A 19,431-nucleotide genomic window follows, 5' to 3' on the forward strand; every position below is an offset into this window, starting at 1 on the left:
CTTCATCTTTCTTAGCCGCTCACAGCAGCATTTCTCATGGTCGATTCTTCTTTCCTTCTTGAAATTCTTTTTTGTTGGTTTTGATGACAGCACCGGCTTCTAGCTTTTGTCCTGGCCCCTCCTTCTTGGTGGCCTCTGATAGCTTAATTTTAAATGATGTTCCCCATAGCCCAGTCTCAGGTTCTCTTATTTCCTTCATTTATTTTTCTCCCTGAAGGAGCAATTGTTGAAGCTTGGTGATGAATATATGAGGTTTTATTATATTATCTCTGTTTTTAGGTATATTTTTAATAATATTCATCATAAAAAGTTATTGTAACATTTTTGGAATTATTTAAAGAGAATTATTAAAAAATAATTTTGGAATTATTTTAAAACTAGAGTATATACATTCCCATACAATAGTGAAGGAATAGGATAAAAAGAAATGAATGTCATATATATGCTGACGACTCAAATTTATATCTCCATTTCCGACCTCTCCTCTGAACTTCAGATTCATATGACTAATTGCCTTCTTGACATCTCCACTTGAAAGCCCATTAGACATCTCAAACATAACACAGTCACCATGGAACTGTTTTCTACCCTCACCCCACTCCCTGCCAAACCTGCTTCTGTTCTAGGCTTCCCAGTCTGAGTGATCATCTTCCTTCCAAGTGCTTGAGTTAAAATCTTAGGATTGGCCGGGCACGGTGGCTCACGCCTGTAATCCCAGCACTTTGGGAGGCCAAGGTGGCAGATCACCTGAGGTCAGGAGTTTGAGACCAGCCTGACCAACATGGTGAAACGCCGTCTCTACTAAAAATACAAAAATTAGCCGGGCTTGGTGGCAGGCACCTGTAATCCCAGCTGCTCGGGAGGCTGAGGCAGAAGAATCATTTGAAGGAGGCGGAGGTTGCAGTGAGCCAAGATCGCACCATCGCACTCCAGCCTGGGGGACAAGAGCGAGACTTCATCTAAAAAAAAATAAAATAAATAAATAAAATCTTTATTTTAGGATCACTTTCCTCTCTCTCTCTCTCTCTCCTCTCCCTCTTTTAAGTTAGAATTTTTTGGCTGCAAATAATGGAAAACCTAACTTATCAATGGCTTGAACAATGAGGGCATTTATTATCCCACAAGGAATCTGAGTATAGGGTCTTTCCAGGGTTGATTCAGTCATGTCACCAATAACTCCAGTGTTTCTAGCTTTCCGCGCTGTCATCCTCAAAGAGCGGGTGACATCTTCCCTCAGGAACACAAGATACAGCAGCTCTAAGTATCATGTCCTTATATGACTCTGTCTTAAGGCAGGAAATGGGGGGCTTCCTCCCACATCTGTTTTTATCAGGAGAAAAACCTTTCCTTGAAGCGCCCTAGCAGACTTCCCCCTTCTATCTCACTAGCTTTTGCCTAAACCAGTCACTGGAGGGAGGGAGTTAAATGGCCATGGATGGTTTGGACTAACCTGTACACACCCCTAGGTCTGGGGGAAAGCTGTCTTCCTCAAGCAAGTGCAAGGGTGAATACTCAAATAAAATCAGGACCTTGCTAGTGAAGAATTGGGCAGGGGCAGGCAAGGCTGTTGAGAAGCTCTGCCACCACCTACACTAGTATGTCCTTCACTTTACTGCCAACCCAGCTACTTCTCACCACCCCCTACTACCATCCCGTTATTCCTAGATGCCTTCAGCAGCCTCTGAACCAGCTTCCTGCCTCTAGGCTTGAAACCCTAATGCAGTCTCCACACAGCAGCTGCAGTCATCTCTCTGAAACACAAGCTAGGCAATGACGCTTGTTTCAAACCCTCCTGTTACACTTATATAAAAGCCATTCTCCTTCCAAGGCCCCTCCACCTCTATGATCTCATCTTGTAGAGCTCTCTCCTTTCCTCACTCTGGGTTTTTGGACACACTGGGCTAGTTCCTACCTATGATTGTTTGCACTTGCTATTCTGTCTGTCTGGAGAACTGGTTTCCAGATCTTGCCTCGCTGACTCCTCACCATTCAGCCCTCAGTTCAAGTGTCACCTTCTGGCCGGGTGCAGTGGCTTACGCCTGTAATCCCAGCACTTTGGGAGGCCGAGGCGGGCGGATCATGAGGTCAGGAGATCGAGACCATCCTGGTTAACATGGTGAAACCCCATCTCTACTAAAAATACAAAAAATTAGCCTGGCGTGGTGGTGGGCGCCTGTAGTCCCAGCTACTCGGGAGGCTGAAGCAGGAGAATGGCATGAACCCAGGAGGCAGAGCTTGCAGTGAGCTGAGATTGTGCCACTGCACTCCATCCAGCCTGGGCGACAGAGCGAGACTCGAGACTCTGTCTCAAAAACAAAACAAAACAAAACAAAACAAATATCACCTTCTTATAGAGTGGCTTCTGTTCAGTCTAAAATAGCAGCCCCTGCATATCTTTCTGTTCCATTATCCAGCCTTGTTTTCTTCACATGCTTATTGCTATCTGGAATGTTCTTGTTTGTTTATTGTCTATCTTCCCCATGAAAATGAAAGCTCCATTTTATTTCTTTTTGAGACAGGGTCTTACTGTGTCACCCAGGCTGGAGTGCAAGTGGCATGATCACGGCTCACTGCAACCTTGACCTCCTGCGCTCAAGTGAGCCTCCCTCCTCAGCCTCCCAAGTAGCTGGGGCCACAGGCATGTGCCACCACACCCAGCTAATTGAAAAAAAATTTTTTTTTTTTGTGGAGGCAGAGTCGCACTATGTTGCCCAGGCTAGAATGTAAGCTTCTTAAGAGCATAAACTTGCCAGGCACAGTGGCTCACACATGTAATCCCAGAATTTTGGGAGGCCAAGGTGGGCAGATCACCTGAGGTCAGGAGTTCGAGACCAGCCTGACCAACATGATGAAACCCCATCTCTACTAAAAATACAAAAATTAGCCAGGCGTGGTGGCATGCGCCTGTAATCCCAGCTACTTGGGAGGCTGAGACAGGAGAATTGCTTGAACCCGGGAGGTGGAGGTTGCAGTGAGCCGAGATAGCGCCACTGCACCCCAGCCTGGGCAACAAGAGCAAAACTCCATTCCCCACCCCCCAAAAAAGCATAAACTTTTGTGTTTATCACTGTATCCCTGGCACCTGAAATGGTGCTTGGCATACAGCAAGCACTCAATATTTGTTGAAGAAATTAAGAGTATTCATGGCCTCTTATGTTTTAATCTAGATGCATTAAAATGCTTTAAAAATCTCAGTCTTGGCCGGGCACAGTGCCTCACACCTATAATCCCAACACTTTGGGAGGCCAAGGCAGATGGATCATCTGAGGTCAGGAGTTTGAAACCAGCCTGGCGAACATGGTGAAACACTGTCTCTACTAAAAACACAAAAATTAGCGGGGTGTGTCGGTGCATGCCTGTAGTCCTAGGTACTCGGGAGGCTGAGGCAGGAGAATTGCTTGAACCCAGGAGGAGGAGGTTACAGTGAGCCAAGATCACAAAACTCAGTCTTTTCATTCTGCTTTACATAAGACAGCTGACTGCCATTAGGATAGTTTTCTTTTTGGAGTTGGTGATACCTAGGTTGACTCTGAGAGTCCAACTCCCAAGGCCAGTTGGGAGAAGTTTCAGTGCTACACAAGAGAGTTTTGAGCCCAGTGGGCCCTCTGGGCCCCATACCACTCCATCTGGACAATAATTCCTGAGGTCCATGGTTTCAAGGGCCAACCCAGTAGAAGGCTGAGCTTTCTTATCTTTGATATGTTAAGTGGCTGGGTCTCTTCTTTGGGCCTCTTTGTTCCAGGTGGGAGACAGAAGAGTTCTAACCTTCAGTCTGTAGCCAAAGCCAGAGTTAACCAACTTGAGATCATTCCCTAGCTTACTGGGATGACAGGGTCTCTGAAAAAGTCCCCTGTTTCAACTGCACTATGTAACACAGTGGCTGAAATTTCACATTAGCAACTACTTCCTGGATAGGGTTGCTAAATAAAATACTTTTATTTGCTAAATCTGGCAGACCTAGTCCTGGTTTTGGCTGCTATCTGGAAGAGGGACTGAACTGTACAACAGTCCCCCCTTACTTACAAGGATATGTTGTAGGGCCCCCAGCGGATGCCTGAAATGGCGGATAGTACTGAACCTTATGTACTGTTTTTTCCTATACATGCATACCTATGACCAAGTTTAATTCATAAATTAGGCACAGTAAGAGGTTAAGAACAATAATAGGCCAGGTGCAGTGGCTCATGCCTGTAATCCCAGAACTTTGGGAAGTCAAGGCAGGCAGATCACTCGAGGTCAGGAGTTCGAGACCAGCTTGGCCAACATGGTGAAACCCCATCTCTAATAAAAATACAAAAATTAGCCAGGCGTGGTGGCATGTGCCTGTAATCCAAGCTACTCAGGAGGCTGAGGTGGGAGAATTGCTTGAACCCAAGAGGCAGAGGTTGCAGTGAGCTGAGATCATGCCACTGCACTCCAGCCTGGGTGACAGAGTGAGGCCCTGTCTCAAAAAAAAAAAAAAAAGAACAATAATGATATAGAGAAATAAAGCGATGATAGTAATATGCCAGCATCACTGCTCTTGAGCGGTGGGGCTGTTATGAGGTAGAATAAGGGTTACATGAGCAGAAGCATCGCCACAGTCGATCTGATAAGGGATCCGGCTACTCAGTGGCTAATGGGTAGGTAGTGTCAACAGTGTGGATACGCTGCACACAGGGATGTTCTAGACATGATGGAGTAGGACGGCACTAGATTTCATCACACTACTCAGAATGGCGTGCAATTTAAAACTTATACATTGTGTTTTTCTGGAACTTTCTCTTTAATATTTTCAGACTGTGGTTGGCTGCAGGCAACTGAAACTGCAGAAAGTGGCTAATGGGGGGCTACTGTGGTGTGATTTCCAGGCAACATGAGGGCCCATTTGAGGCTAGTGGCCATGCGTTTGAAACATCAGTCAGCATGGTTCTGGATTTTTCTATGGTCACTGTTTAGCTGGGTGAGTGCAGACACAGAGCTGGGGACAAAACAAATTTAACCAGGGTTCTGGTTTAGTCAAACAAGGATGTTGAAGCTAGCGGGAGGCAAGACAGTTGAGGGGTACAAAAGGGAGTGACCCTGGCTGGCCATGGAACTGAAGACTGGGAGGAAGGAGATAAAGACCGAGGAGGGGCTGCTGTGCACACTCTGCCATGTGGAAAGAGGGGAAGCAGAGCCCGAGTCCTAGATAAATCTTAATTCCAGCACTAATTAATCCCCATGTGACCTCAGGCAGGACACTAGGGATTTCAATTTCCTTTCCTTCATCCTGGGAAAGGGAGGCCCTGCCTTGCCTACCTTACAGAGTTGTTGAGGGATTCAAAGGAGGTACGGAGAGAAGGTGCCTTAAGAAGCATAAAGCAGACTAGGCGCAGTGGCTCATGCCTGTAATCCCAGCATTTTGGGAGGCTGAGGCAGGTGGATCATCTGAGGCCAGGAGTTTGAGACCAGCCTGGCCAACATGGTGAAACCGTGTCTCTACTAAAAATATAAAAATTAGCCAGGCCTGGTGGCAGGTGTCTGTAATCCCAGCTACTCAGGAGGCTGAGGCAGGAGAATCGCTCGAACCCCGGAGGTGGAGGTTGCAGTGAGCTGAGATTGCACCACTGCACTCCAGCCTGGGCAACAGAGCAAGACTCCTTCTCAAAAGAAAAAAAAAAGATGCATAAAGCAGGATACAAATGCTAGAGACTAGCCTTTTTATTTCAGAATTTTGCCTAAGACTATCGGGAGACTCCTTTTCTGGGGACATAAGGCCAGGCTAGAGCAGCAGTGACTTGCCATGGCCTAGGAAGAGACATTTAGGAAGTGCCTTGAGGCCCTGCTCATCCTCTTGCTTTGCCCTTGGAGAGCAACAGCTGTTTTGGACTAAGCACTTAAGAAAGGTTACCTTGTTAGTACCTCGTAATACTACCTCTCCCCATTCTCCAGAGAGAGAGAAAAAAATAAGTTTTAATTGCTAGTAGCTATTAGAGGTGGGATTAAAACCAAGCTCTAGGTCGCTTGTTGTATGATATTCTGAGTTTCCAGGCAGGATGTCCTGAGGCTTGATCTCTTGGCAGAGGACTCATTATTTCTGGATCATTGCAGAGATCTTCTTAGTCCCACCCACAGTCGACTTACAGCCCTCAGCAACCCTAGGGCAGGGGAGTGCAGGGGTTTGATGGGTGGGGGTGGTGCTGGAGCTCAGGGTCTTGATTTCTAAATCATCTTCCACCTATGAAGTGCAGGCTCTGCCACCAGGAAATGGGATTGCGTGACTGACAACAGATACCATGTACCCAGAGGCCTGGATACCTGTGTGGAGTTACTAGCCCTGGCCCCTCCTCTGCCCACCTCAGCTGGCTCCCCTGTTTGGGTGCAGGCCCAGTGCTTGCCTCGTACTCTGTGACCAAGTCAACAGGCCCTGCCCTCCCAGGCCGTTTCTAACAACATCCACCTGCTGAGAGCCACCCAGCGAGTATAAGGAGGAGGCTGGCTGGCCGCTGCAGGCCTCTCACAGATCTATCCCTGCTCACTATCCTGCAGCAGACAGAGAGACAAGACCCCAGCCAGCCCCTGTCTAGGCAGCATGGTGAGTAGAAGGGGCCTTGGGGGGACTGAGCATGCAAGTGAGGGTCCCAGTGGGCCCAAGATATCTGGCGTGAAGGCACCTTGGGAGTCCACATGGTGATGGGGCTACAGTATGTGGTGAGGTGGGGAGAGGGAAAGAGACTTCCAGATGTGGCTGTGGCCCCCAAATGTGCAGGTGTGGGGGGCATCACAGGGGGTAGGGAAGGAAAGTTTAATGGTAACCAGGTTGTGGGGCTGAGCCTAGGCTGAGAAGCAGGGCTGCTGAGGGGGTCTGAATTTAGGTGTGGGGAGTGTGGGGGAAGCAGGACTTGAGCAGAAAGTGTAGGTGATTTCCTCTGCTGGCTGAGGATCTCCAGACCCTGGGCCTTGCCACAGGTTCACTGTTGGGCTCTGATCCCACCTTCCCACCATGGGGACACATCCTCCATGGAAGCTTCTCCCCTCTGGTTCCTCCCTCCACCCTGCCCATCTGCTGTGCCTTTGTCTGACCTCTCATGTCAGTTACAGATCAGTGGGGAGAAGAAGGAGGAGGGAAAAGGGGGTGCTCCCATCTGTCAAGAGCTGGCTGTGCCTGGGGCTTATTTGATATCTTTTACCCACCTCCCTACCAGGCAGGATAGAAGAACAGTTAAGAGCATGGTTGGTGCCAGGCCGTCCCTGCTCTAAATATTCTTGGTTTTGCTCATGGCCTTGAGCAAGCTACTTGACTTCTCTGAGGGTCAGTTTCCTCATCTATAAATTGGGGGTAATAAAACTACCTACCTAAGGTGAATGTGGTAAAGATTAAGTGAGATAATGTGTATAAAGTGCCACCTTCACCTGGCACCTTATTAGTGCTTAATAAGCAGAACTAAGCAATGTAACAACACAGGCCGCCGGCTATGAGATTCTTCTCTTTCTACAGTCATGAAAAAGGTGCTAGGGAAGCTGAGGTGAAATGACTTGTATTGGATCACAGAGAGATGGGGGTTTGAGGCCAGGTCTGTGTGACTCCAGAGTTCTTTTTTTTGTTTTTTTTTTTTTTTTGAGACGGAGTCTCATTCTGGAGTGCAGTGGCGCAATCTCGGCTCACTGCAACCTCTGCCTCCCGGGTTCAAGCGATTCTCCTGCCTCAGCCACCCAAGTAGCTGGGACTACAGGTGCTTGCCACCACACCCGGCTAATTTTTGTATTTTGAGTAGAGACAAGGTTTCACTATGTTGGCCAGGATGGTCTCAATTGCCTGACCTTGTGATCTGCCCACCTCGGCCTCCTAAAGTGTTGGGATTACAGGCGTAAGCCACTGCACCCGGCCAGGGGCTGAGTTCTTTGCCCCAAAACTGCTGCCTCCAGTGTGAGACATCATTCCCAGAGGGGCCAGAGACACCTTGCATGGGCTAGTAGTTCTGGGGGCCAGGACGATGTCTGGGTCTGTGGACAGAACTGGCTGGTCAGGCTCAGAGGTGCAGCACCAGGCAGGTGATTGGTGAGCCAAGGCAGCCCCAGGATTGGACCTGGGATTTCTCCTGTCCTTGAGGTCTCAGCTCAACTCATTATCTTTTTTTTTTTTTTTGAGACGGAGTCTCATTCTGTTGCCCCGGCTGGAGTGCAGTGATGCAATCTCGGCTCACTGCAACCTCCACCTTCTGGGTTCAAGCAATTCTCCTGCCTCAGCCTCCCGAGTAGCTGGGATTATAAATATACACCATTTTTGTATTTTTAGTGGAGAGGGGGTTTCACCATGTTGGTCAGGATGGTCTCGAGCTCCTGACCTCAAGTGATCCACCTGCCTTGGCCTCCCAAAGTGCTGGGATTACAGGCTTGAGCCACTGCGCCCAGCCTCAATTCATTACCTTCTCTTACTATGACATCAGGGATTGAGGGTGGGAAATTGGAAGGGGAACCCAACATGCATGGCACGCCCTAGTGTGTGTTAGGCAGTGGGCCAGGCACTTTGCATGCATTCTTTCATTTAATTCTCATAGTTTTTCTAGGAGGGGCTCTTATTATTGTCCACATTTCAAAAGGAGAACATTGACAAAGAGGTTAAGATTTTTGCTCAAGACAAGTAGAGAAGTAATTGGGCTGGAATACAGATTATTTATGGATTAATCTCAGTCATCTAAAAATCATGAAAAGTCAGGCCTTTGTGTTATATAAAAATAGTCAATGAAGTGTTACATTTTTGGAGAAGTCATCCTCATTAAACAATTAAGAAATATTTCAGGAATGCAAAAAGGTATAAATAATAACATGATAGGCTGGGCGGCGGTGGCTCATGCCTGTAATCCCAGTACTTTGGGAAGCCAAGGCAGGTAGACTGCTTGACCCCAGGAGTTTAAGACCCACTTGGGAAAGATGGCGAGACCTGTCTCTACAAAAAAATTTAAAACTTAGCCAGGCATGGTGGTGCATGCCTGTAGTCCCAGCTACTCGGGAGGCTGAGACAGGAGGATCCCTTGAGCCCAGGAGTCCAAGACTGCTATAGTTAACGATGATCACATCACTGTACTCTAGCCTGGGTGACAAAGTGAGATTCTGTCTCAAGAAAAAAAGAAAAGAATAATGTGATGAACAGCAGCTATCAAGCTTGAGAAATAGAATCTGTCTCCAATTGCATCTATCTGCTTCCCCTGCCAGAGAGCACCATTATTCCAAATTTGGAGTTAATGTCTCCTGTGCTTTATCTTTGTACTATTTTCCCTTGCTTCCCTCACCAATGGCTCCTAATTTCTTTCTGGACACTGGTGGGTAGATTATCTTGCACTTCTAGATTCATTCGATTCCTTCAATGTTGCTCATCGAGACAGGCACTGAGCAAGAGTCTATAATCTCAGAACTGCCCGCATCTTCTGCTTCCCCCAATGATTTTGGCCCAGCCCCTACAGCCGATGCCTGTTGCTCCTCAGTGCCACCAGTAAATGCTTAGATGCAGGAGGCGAGGCAAGCAGAGTAGAGTCCAGGAACCTTGGCCCTCAGCCAAAGAGCCACTCAAGGAAGGCAGGCAGGAACCATGTCCAGGCATGATATGTTTCCCTCTGTGAAGGCCGTTCTCTGCCCTTTGCCCACTCAGTGTGAGTGCATCTCAGTCCACGTGGGGCAGGCCGGTGTGCAGTTGGCAATGCCTGCTGGGAGCTCTACTGTCTGGAACATAGGATTCAGTCTGATGGGCAGATGCCCAGTGACAAGACCATCAGGGGAGGGGATGACTCCTTCAACACCTTTTCTAGTGAAACTGGGGCTGGGAAACATGTGCCCCAGGCGGTGTTTGTGGATCTGGAGCCCGCTGTGATGATCAGTCCCAGCCACAACCTTGTCCCTGGGTACCACAGCAAGTCCTACTCCATAACTGCAGAGCATGGTGTCTGTGGTATAGCTTCCCAGGTGCTGCAGCCAATTAGAACTCCACATGTACAGAATCACTGTTACTCAGCTCCTGAGTCTGTAGGCCACTCCACATCCCTTTCCTTATTGAAAAACACATCCAAGCAGCACAAACACATCCAAGCAGGTAATAGCAGCAGCCTGAATGCAGAACCTGGGACCCGGTGACCCCACTCCCTTCAGGTCCCCTGGGGCTCCAGCAGCTGGATTGCAAAGGGAGGTGGGGCCCAAAACTCTGCCCACTGCAGATGAAGTTTGAACAGGCACATACCGCCAGATCTCTCATCCAGAGCAGCTCATCACAGGCAAGGAAGATGCTGCCAATAACTATGCCTGGGGCCACTACACCATTGGGAAGGAGTTCATCGACCTGCTACTGGACCGGATTCGGAAGCCGGTGAGGAAAGGACTGAGGGCTGGGGCAGGGGGAATGAATCTGGATTCCTGTTGTGAGGTAGTCTGGACACCAGATTGGGGAAGGACAGCTTCAGCCTCTGGGAGAAACACACAGGATCAGGACCAATGAGGAGAGGCCCTGCACTCTGATCGGGGGGCCAACTGTAGGTTCCAGCTGGAGCTGGTGTCCCCTGTATCTCCGAAGTGGCTGGCCTGATGCTAGGCCGGGTGTCCATTAAGGCAAACATGTTGATGGGCTGCCTGGCCAAGTTGTGGGGTTCCATAAGCGTTCCCAGAATACCACCTTGTGTTACAAGGATGTGGGCAGAAGTCCCTGTGAAAGTCAGGGATTCAAAGAATGTCAGCCCAAAGCCTCTGTGATTGGCTTTGGCTTCTACAAAGGATGGGGATGAGGTTCCTGGATTGTTGTTCTTAGTAGAGAAACCCTCTAGAAACATCCAAAGTTAAATCAGCGGGGCATGGGTGTGATGGTGGGTGGAGTTGGCAAGTTATGATGACAAGATGAGGGAGCCCTGGAGTCCTGTGCACTGGTCAGCCTAGACAGCCAACTCCACCCACCATCATACCCCTCTTTTCCAGCATACAACAGAGCTCTGTGTTAAGGGCCTCAGGAGATTTCAGAGGAAGAGGGACAGGGAGGAGAAAGAGTGGGCCCTGGACCCACTCTATGAGGATCTCTTTTGTGCTCTTGGAAAAGTCTTCCAAGGAGTTCATGAAACTTTTGGGAATTTAAAACAGCACAAGTTGGTTCTTTCCTGTCCATCAGCTGTGCTCCATGCCCCACATTTCCCCTCCCCTTCCCTGTCTAGGCTGACCAGTGTACAGGACTTCAGGGCTTCCTGGTGTTCCACAGCCTTGGTGGGGGCACTGGCTCTGACGTCACCTCATTCCTGATGGAGCAGCTTTCTGTTAACTATGGCAAGAAATCCAAGCTGGAATTCTCCATCTACCCAGCCCCCCAGGTGTCTACAGCCATGGTCAAGCCCTACAACTCTATCCTGACCACCCACACCACCCTGGAGCACTCAGACTGTGCCTTCATGGCGGACAACAAAGCAATCTATGACATCTGCCGCCGCAACCTAGACATCGAGCGCCCAACCTACACCAACCTCAATCGCCTCATTAGCCAAATTGTCTCCTCCATCACAGCTTCTCTGCGCTTTGACGGGGCCCTCAATGTGGACCTGACAGAGTTCCAGACCAACCTGGTGCCCTACCTCACATCCACTTCCCCCTGGCCACCTATGCACCAGTCATCTCTGCAGAAAAGGTATACCACGAGCAGCTGTCGGTGGCAGAGATTACCAATGCCTGCTTTGAGCCTGCCAACCAGATGGTGAAGTGTGATCCCCAGCACGGCAAGTACATGGCCTGCTGCCTGCTATACCATGGAGATGTGGTGCCCAAGGATGTCAACGCTGCCATTGCTGCCATCAAGACCAAGTGCAGCATTCAGTTTGTGGACTGGTGCCCCACAGGCTTTAAGGTTGATATCAATCACCAGCCTCCCACTGTGGTGCCTGGGAGTGACCTGGTAAAGTGCAACGTGCCATGTGCATGCTGAGCAACATGACAGCCATCACTATGGCCTGGGCCCGCCTGAACCACAAGTTTGACCTGATGTATGCCAAGAGGGCGTTTGGGCACTGGTATGTGGGTGAGGGCATGGAGGAGGGTGAGTTCTCCAAGGCCCATGAGGATATGACTGCCCTGGAGAAGGATTACAAGGAGGTGGGCATGGATAGTGTGGAGTGGGGGGAAGAAAAGATGGGGGGATGAATACTAGGGGAATACTGTGTGTCTGTCCTACATAAAGTGCTGTGGCCTTATTGTCTCACGAATGTCTTTTTCTCTGGGGGAAAACCATGGGGGGAGGGCTTCTTCTCCATGAGAGATAGGAACGCTGGTGTCTTAGCCTCTATTCCCCAGAAAGCAGATCTGATTTTAGATTTCATTACAGAGTGCAATTACAGCAAATAGAATGGGGGCCAAGGGAAGTAAGGCACAGAAGGAGGAAAAATTCACCCTAGAGAAAATGCAGCTGAATAAATGGCATCTCAGAACCATCCTTGGGTGAGTGGGCAGGTGAGGGCTGGGGGTGGGGTTTATGCACTGGCTCTATTCTTCCACTAGTTAAACTTTCGCCCCATCAAGCATTAATTCCCCTGCACTGGTGGATTGCACACACTTGGGCTGTAGAGTCATCAGGAAACCCTGGGCGAGGAGGAGGTGCTATTAAGTTGCACATATGTGAAGTCAGTGGAACCCCACATGGAGCTGCAACAAGAGCCCGGTGAGGCCAGGAGGATCCGAAGTGATCCTTAAAGTAATCTAGTGCCCACTAGCCCATCCTGCGATCTGGAGGCTTGTCTTCTCCAGGCAGGAGGTTGGGGTAATAGAGAGCCCTGACACTGGAGTTGGTTGAGGCAGAAGAATGGTGCAGTGGCTGCCACACAGGGAGAATGGCTTGTAAGGGTAGGAGGCTTACCTCCCAGTAATCTCTGTCAACACTCACCACTTTTTTTTTTTTTTGATGGAGTTTTACTCTTGTTGTCCAGGCTGGAGTGCAATGGCACGATCTCGGCTCACTGCAACCCCCGCCTCCTGGGTTCAAGCTATTCTCCTGCCTCAGCCTCCCAAGTAGCTGAGATTACAGGCATGCACCACCAGGCCTGGCTAATTTTATGTTTTTAGTCGAGACAGGGTTTCACCATGTTGGTCAGGCTGGTCTCCAACTCCTGACCTCGGGTGATCCACCAGCCTCAGCCTCCCAAAGTGCTAGGATTACAGGGGTGAGTCACCATGCCCGGCCCTGACACTCACCACTTTTTGATAAAGACAGTTGACCTTTTAACAGTCCTGTGGCATCATGCACACACAGCTTCCCACCCCCACTTCCAAACAGATGGCAAATTTTAAATCCTGAGACTGAGTGAGGCAGGAGAATCGCTTGAGACCAGGAGGCAGAATTTGCAGTGAGCTGAAATAGTGCCACTGTACTCCAGCCTAGGTGACAGAGCCAGACTCCATCTCAAAAAAATAAATATAAATAAAAAAAATACAATACAATAATATTTTTGTAAGGACAGGATCTCACTATGTTGCCCTGGCTGGTCTCGAACTCCTGGGCTCAAGTAATTCTCCCACCTTGGCCTCCCAAAGTGTTGAGATTACAAGCATGAGCCACCATGCCTTGCTAAAAGGGCTGACTTTTAAATCTCCATATATTTGACTTATGCGTCTTTCTATCAACTGGTTTCAAACTTGGGAAAGGAAAAGGTGTTACTCTGGGAGCCCTTCACACCCCAAGAAATAGCCATCATTTAGTGAGCATCTACTATGTGCTAGGTCCTGTATCCATAAGATCTTGTTTAATTCTGAGGTTAATACAGTTATTACACCCACTGGAACAGAAGCTCTCAGACAGGCCTTGGACTGTTTTTCATTGTTCTACTCTCAACACCCCAGTGTTGCCTGGCATATTAGATGATTAACATTTGTTGGATGAACTTGTTCAATGAACACCTATTTTATAGATGTGGAGACTGAGACTCAAAGACTCGCCCAAGGTGGTAAATGGAGGAGTTGGGATTCAAACCCAGGTTAGCCTGCACCAAATCATATGTTGCTCCCCCATCTTTTTCTTAGGTGCCCTCACTTCCTGCTCACAGTGGTTCCAGGCAGCCCTCCAGACACCACCTCTTCTCAGCCTGCCAGGTCCCGAGTGCCCAGACAGTGACTCAGGTGCCTCGGGCAGGGAGTGGGTGACGCTTCACAATGCCCTGCCCAGGCTCTGGGAAGGAGGGCATCGATGTAGAGGGGAGAGTCCCAGCTTCTGGGTCTGAATGGGGGTAGAGGCTTCTTTGGGGCCAGATTTTGGGGCTATCAGTGCCCTTTGGAAAACATCCCCCAACATCTCCTAGGAGGTGGTGAGGGCCTGGGAGAGGCCAGGATTGGGGGTGGGGAGGGAGGTGAGCTCTTCACCTGCCAAGACGGCTAGGGATCGAGAGAGGCAGCTCGTCTCCCTTCCTGTCTGCTGAACCAGCCAGCCCACCCTGGGCAGCTATATAGCCATCTCCCTGAGGTCTTCCTGCTAGTAATACTCTGCTGGCAGGCCCTGGCAGGCCTGGGTTGGACTGGGTATGGGTGTGGAGAGGTGGCAACCCAGACCTCCTGAGGCAGCTAGGAGCACCACCCAGCCTGGCTCCTGGGGACTCCCTCAGTGCAGGAGAAATGCTTTCATCCCTGATGATTCTAAGCCAAAGTACAATTGCCTCCTTCAGGCAGACAAAAGAGACAGGTTCCCAAGCTCAGATTCTACCCAACAAATTTATTCCCTGGGCTCTGATGTGTCAGGAACACGCCTGGCTTCAAAGCTGTGTTGTCACCATTCTCTCCTTCTGGAACGCCACCTCCCCCTGCTTGTCTCAATGTTGCCATTCCTTCCAGCTTAGGTCACAGCCATCCAGAACCTACCCAGCCCCAGGGAGCTCTCCCTCTTCTGGATTCTTTTAGCACCTACCTCGGTCTCTATTTTTCATTTGGCACTTGGTGTGGGCTGCCTTGTATGATAGCACTTGGCTTCTTGTCAATGTCTTATTTCCCCAACTCAATTTTTAACAATTAGTATGAATTTGAACAGTTATTAGGTGCATATGCTTCAGAATTCAAAAAGTATCAGAGAGATTTAGGAACAAAAAAAATAAGTCTCTTTCATTTTGTTCCCCTCTTGGCAGCCACCACTGTTAATGTTTTTGTTAGTGTTTCCTTCCAGAGATGTCTACATATATATAGGTTGAATATCCCTTATCGGAAATGCTTGGGAACAGAAGTGTTTAGGATTTCAGATTTTTTCAGATTTTGAAATATTCGCATATACATAATGAAATATCTTGGGGCTGAAACCCAAGTCTAAATACGAAATTTACTTATGTTTCATATACACCTGATACACATTGCATGAAGGGAATGTTGTATAATGTTTTAAATAATTTTTTTGTTTTGTTTTGTTTTGTTTTTTGAGATGGAGTTTCACTATTGTTGCCCAGGCTGGAGTGCAATAGCGTGATCTTGGCTTACTGCACCTCCACCTTCCAAGTTCAAGTGATTCTCCTGCCTCAGCCTCCCAGGTAGCTGGGATTACACGTGCCTGCCACCATGCCGGCTAATTTTTGTATTTTTAGTAGAGACAGGGTTTCACCATGTTGGCCAGGCTGGTCTCAAACTCCTGACCTCAGGTGATCCTCCTGACTTCAGGTGATCCTCCCGCCTCGGCCTCCCAAAGTGCTGGGATTATAGGCGTGAGCCATTGAGCCCAGCCTATGTTTTAAATAATTTTGTGCATGAAGCAGTTTGTGTATATGAGGTCAGGTATGGAATTTTCCACTTGTGGCATCATGTCAGGTACTCAAAAAGTTTTGAATTTTTGAACATTTCACATTTTGGGTTTTTGGAGTAGGGATGCTCCATCTGTACTACCATGCTTGTATGCACATTTAGTATACACTTTGTTCTACACCTTGTTTTTTCACTTAATAATAAATCTGGAAGATGGTCCATATGAATACTGTTAGCTATGCCTCATTCGATTTGGTCACAATATAATATTCCATCGTATAGCATACCAACACTTGTTTTACCAGTCTGCTATTAACGGGTATTTAGATTGTTTCCAATCTTTTGCTATTAAAAAGAATGCTGCAACCCTTGTATGTATTTTTTTTGCACATATGTATGACCATACATTGTTAGAATTGAGATTTCTGGGTCAAAGATTATGCATTTTAAATCTTGCTCTCTTTAAAAGTCACACCAGGCCAGGCACGGCGGCTCACGCCTGCAATCCCAGCTACTTGGGAGGCTGAGGCAGGAGAATTGCTTGAACCCGGGAAGCGGAGGTTGCCGTGAGCCAAGATCGCACCATTGCACTCCAGCCTGGGCAATAAGAGTGAAACTCTGCCTCAAAAAAAAAAAAAAAAAAAAAAGTCACATCAAATTACCCACCCTCCCACTACCAATCTATAAGAATGCCTGTGCCCTCAGCCTTGCCCATACAATGTATTCAACTTTTTTTTTTTTTTTGGTCTTTGTCAATCATCCAATAAGTGAAACAAAGTATTTTGTTAGGGCCATGTGCCCGGGTGCAGTGGCTCTGGCCTATAGTCCCAGCACTTTGGGAGGCTGAGGCAGGAGGATCATCTGAGGCCAGGAGTTTGAGACCAGTCTGGCCAACATGGTGAAACCCCATCTCTACAAAAAATACAAAAATTAGCCAGGGGTGGTGGCACATGCCTGTAATCCCAGCTACTTGGGAGGCTGAGGCAGGGGAATTGCTTGAACCTGGGAGGTTGCAGTGAGCCAAGATAGTGCCACTGCACTGGAGCCTGGATGACAGAGCAAGACTCCATCTCAAAAAACAAAACCCCAAAGTATTTTGTTGCAGCTTTATTATTATTATTCTTTTTAAAATTATTATTATTTGAGATGGAGTTTCACTCTTGTTGCCCAGGCTGGAGTGCAATGGCACGATCCTGGCTCACTGCAACCTCCGCCTCCCGGGTTCAAGTGATTTTCCTGTCTCAGCCTGCCGAGTAGCTGGGATTACAGGCATGTGCCACCACGCCTGGCTACTTTTTGTATTTTTAGTAGAGACAGGGTTTCACCATATTGGCCAGGCTGATCTAAAACTCCTGACCTCAGGTGATCTACCCACCTTGGCCTCCCAAAGTGCTGGGATTACAGGCATGTGCCACCACGCCTGGCTACTTTTTGTATTTTTAGTAGAGACAGGGTTTCACCATATTGGCCAGGCTGATCTAAAACTCCTGACCTCAGGTGATCTACCCACCTTGGCCTCCCAAAGTGCTGGGATTACAGGCATGAGCCACCATGCCTGGCCTGTTGTAGCTTTAGTTTACAGTTTTTTGTGAATGAGATTGAGCATCTTTTCATTTGTTTAAAAGCCAGTATTTCCTCTTCTGTGAGCTGCCTGTCCCTTTGTCCATTTAAAAATGTCATTGTCTTTCATTAGTTGGCATTTCTTTGTGGACAAAGGAAATTAAACCTTTGTCTGCTAGATGTGCTCCATATAATTTCCCTCGGTTGTCATTTGTCTATGTCCTATCCCCTTGAGCACAGAGATTGGAATTTAAACTTTTTTATATTCTTTTTCTTAATATAACAAGACATACACGGTAGGTGCTAGACAAATGTCTGTTGGCACAGCAGAGTAAGAAGAAAAAGGCAGAGATCTGGAAAATTTGGAGTGACTTAACCCAACCACTCCTTCCTCTTATACCAAGTCTAACCCTTAGTCTTTGTGTCAGTCAGGACTCTTATAAACAGCAGAAGCTAACTGGCAAATTGTTTCAAGTCCCCTGCCCCCAACAATTATAGAGATATCGGATAGCACACAGAATCAATGCAACGGCCAGCAAACAAGGGTCAGCAATCAGACAGGCACCTAGGGAAGCTGGGCAGCCAGTACCACAGTCAAGGTTGGGCACAGGACAGCCTGTGTAGGAGACTCCTGTCCCCTCCACCCTCCACAGTGATCCTCCTACTCTCGTCCCTCACCTGCGGCAGTAGCGCTGACACTTCCTCCTCCAGACACTAGAGGCCGCTGTTGGCCCCATCGCCTCCACCGCCGCCGCAGAAATGAATTCCTAAACCAGCCTTGCTATTCCGTGACTTGCTCCAGATTCAAAGTCCCAGTTGGAGCATCCGATTGGCGGAGCTCATGTCTTCTGCCTGCAACCCTAGAGCCGAGTCAGGGAGAGCAAGCATTGGGGCTTTGTGGCAAATGGTGGCCTGCTTTCCATTAGGGCCCTTGCGATGGGAATTCCCCAAATGTAGGCAGGAGGTTCTGACGGTGGGCGGCCAGGAAACCAGGACACTCACACCACCTTCTTCTCTCACGTCCGCCTCAAACCCTTCTCGTTGGCGAAGTATTCCTGGGTCCCCCAGCCTAAAGCACTTTTCTGGACTCACATAACCATTATTGCTTGAGCCAATCGCGATGCCAGCAGGACCGCAGTAACACCTAATTCGTACCATGTCTCATTTGACTTTCAAACAACCCTAGGCACTACCTATAATTAGTGAGAAAAAAAGAGTGCTCAGAGATTTTCCCAAGTCTCACAGTAATGCCAGGTTGTACTCTGTTTTCAAAGCCTCGGGTTTCCCAGGGGGCTACATTGATGGGCTGGTATCTTATCAAGTTCAAGCTCTGCAAAGGCAGGGCTTGGGCCACATTCTTCTTTATACGGCCTGGCAGCATCTTGAATGCAGAAAAATGCTCAGCTAATGCCTTTGGATTGGCCTGGATGGGATCAAGCAGGAGCCAGTTCTGGAAGGTTTCCTAACTCTCCAATGAGGCCTGAACCCAGGGAGCATTTTGAAGTGGAATAGGCCTACTCAGGATCAGTTTGGGAAGACTTGAACCTGGGGAATTCCGTTGTACGGCCCCCTTTACCTCACCTCCCCCAAATGTGTCAAAACTGTCAACAAGAGGTTTGCAGGTGTTCATTATTTATTCATCCCACGGGTAGTTTTGAACCCCTACGACTGCTCTAATAGACCAGTGAGAAAAAACACACAATTCCTGTCCTGTGAAATCGACATTCTAGTGGGGGAGGTGAATGGTAATAAAAAATAATCAAACCAATAAATGCTAATTTGTGGCTCTAACAAGCCTGATGAAGGAAATGCCACGAGATGCTGTAAAAGGCAGTTCTGACCTACTCAGGAAAGCCAGGGCAGCCTGCTGGGGGACCTGGGGCTGGAGCTGGGAGCTGAAGAAGGGGGAGGAGTTAGAACCGTGGTGGGGGGAGGGAGGGAAGAGTCTGAGTCCTCGAGGTGGGTGAGTAAGCAAGGATCATCGCTCATGTTTATAAGAAAGTGACAGAGGAACCTGGGGGCCGAGCGGCTTGTTTGTGGGCTGCCCCAGCCTCCGTGCGAGCGCGTCTCGCTTGGATGGAGGCGGGGCCGCAGTCTCCCAGGTCCCAGCTGGGGCTGACGTCGTCCTGGTGTGTGCCCAAAATAGCCGGCTCCACCCTCTTCTCCCGGCAGCCCCTGCAGGCCCCCACCCCCCCA

At 48.6% G+C, this 19,431-nt stretch overlaps 1 pseudogene; it reads left to right on the top strand.

Annotated features, from left to right (window-relative positions):
- Positions 1–9,022: 9,022 nt before the first annotated feature.
- Positions 9,023–12,133, top strand: LOC470655 (tubulin alpha-1B chain-like; annotated as a pseudogene).
- The last annotated feature ends 7,298 nt before the right edge of the window (positions 12,134–19,431 follow it).

The sequence above is a fragment of the Pan troglodytes genome, chromosome 13 (assembly GCF_028858775.2).
Source record: "Pan troglodytes isolate AG18354 chromosome 13, NHGRI_mPanTro3-v2.0_pri, whole genome shotgun sequence".
Classification (NCBI taxonomy): Eukaryota; Metazoa; Chordata; class Mammalia; order Primates; family Hominidae; genus Pan; species Pan troglodytes.